This window comes from Heterocephalus glaber, unplaced genomic scaffold (assembly GCF_053883595.1).
Source record: "Heterocephalus glaber isolate CG9 unplaced genomic scaffold, H.glaber_assembly_v1.0 deba00001864, whole genome shotgun sequence".
NCBI classification, from domain to species: Eukaryota; Metazoa; Chordata; class Mammalia; order Rodentia; family Bathyergidae; genus Heterocephalus; species Heterocephalus glaber.
In genome coordinates, this window is record NW_028258504.1 from 293603 (window position 1) to 295646 (window position 2044).

The 2044-nt window shown below is 42.7% G+C and overlaps 1 pseudogene; it reads left to right on the top strand.

The window, feature by feature from the left end:
- The first annotated feature begins 864 nt into the window (after positions 1-864).
- Positions 865-1821, top strand: LOC147820513 (olfactory receptor 2T1-like; annotated as a pseudogene).
- The last annotated feature ends 223 nt before the right edge of the window (positions 1822-2044 follow it).

The window sequence follows — 2044 nt, forward strand, 5'->3', positions numbered from 1 at the left end:
TCAATATGTATATCCCTGCACAATTTCCTGTGAATCCTAAAGGCTAATACTGATTGTTAATGATCATGCTAATCATAATCTAAACAATAATTCCTCATCTTCCTAAAATTAAAATCTTTCTCTTAAAAATAAACACAACTCATTTTTTTTACTGTAATTTCTTCTTTATTGGATGATTCAGCCTGAATTTACAAGAATAGTTTGTATCACTCAATTCATTTCATCCCACATGATCTGGATATCCTGATAGGAAGTGTCTGCTCAGGATGTAACCAAGGACTTCGGGCCCAAGTCCTAGATTATTCACATTACTGACTGAGTGACAACATAGGCAAGTCACCAGAATCAAAGGTGTTTTAAAGATGGAGGTTACACTGGCCATATTGAAGGTGCATTTAATAATGACATCAATTTAAATCCACCTAAGGCATATGTTCACAAATACTCACACTATAACATGGTATGTTCAGCAGCTGTATGGTGTAGTATATACCCTATGCTGTGGTTGTCAGTATTCTTGTAGTACAGTAACATCTCCTGACATCTTGTCAAAAATATTTTTTAAATTTTTGATTACTCCTATTTCACATAAATTTTATATATATATACAGTATCAATAAATTTAAGGAGAATTTTTTATTTTGATTATTAATCATCAGTTTTATTTAAAACTGGTAAAGACTCACATTCTGATATAAACAATTACATATAAATTTAAGAGCATAAAGTATTTTTCAATATTTTCTTTCACCTATTAGAATCCTTACGATTCACAATGAATTTGCGTAGTCATTTTATTTCCCTGGAAACATAATCCATCATTTTATATGGAAGCTCTGAGGTTGCTTCAGTGCCATGGTAGGGCCAATGGAAGGACACAACACATGCTCTACAGACTTCACCTGACTGGGGCTGTTCAACCAGAGAGGAAACCTCAGGTCTCTTGTTTGCCACCATCACTGTCATGCTCCTCACCTCACTGCTGTCCAATGGGATGATGATCTTTCTGATCCACACTGACTTATACCTCCACACACCCATGTACTTCATGCTCAGCCACCATTCCTTGATTGACATGATGTACATCTACACCATTGTGCCCATGATGCTGGTTGACTATGTGCTGGGCCAGAGAATCATTTCTTTTGTGGGGCACACAGCTCAGCACTTCCTCACTCTCACCCTGGTGGGGGCCAAGTTCTTCCTGCTGGGGCTCATGGCCTATGGCTGCTACTTGGTCATCTGCCACCCCCTATGGTACCCTGTGCTCCTTAGCTGCAAGGTGTGCTGGATGATCATAGCAGACTCCTAGTTTGGGGGCTCTCTGGATGGATTCTTCCTCAAGCTCATTACCATGAGCTTCCCCTTCTGCAGCTCCCAGGAGATTCACTACTTCTTCTGGGAGGAACCTGCCATGCTGAGCCTGGCATGTGCATACACAGCCCTGTATGAGATGGTGACGTACCTGTGCTGCCTGCTGATGCTGCTCATCCCATTCTCTATGGTGACTGTTGTCTATGCCTCCATCCTGACCACTGTACACATGAGCTCTGTGGAGGGGAGGAGGAAGGCCTTTGCCACCTGCTTATCCCACATGCTTATGGTGACCCTGTTCTATGGGGCTGCCATGTACACCTACATGCTGCCACACTCTTACCACACACCAGCCCAGGACAAAGTCTTCTATGTGTCCCACACCATCCTTACACTCATGCTGAGCCCCTCATCTACAGCCTGTGGAACAAGGATGTGGCTGAGGTACTGAAGGGGGCACTGGGGAGGCTGAGCTCTTCCCAAAGAGTGTCTGGAGAGGCCTTCTGAGTGTTGGCTTGGTCTCATGGGCATGGGGATGGGTACACTGAGTCAGGTTGGTGATGTTGAGCTGTAGGAAGAACAGGAAGGAAAGGTTGGGGTGGACAGGAAAGCAAACATTGACAAAAACTGTCTTCTTAACCCATCTTTTTTCATTTCTTCCTTTCTTTCTGATATCTTCCCTTTTCCTACCCTATTCACATGTATGCAAAATAAATATCCAGTGGCTTCC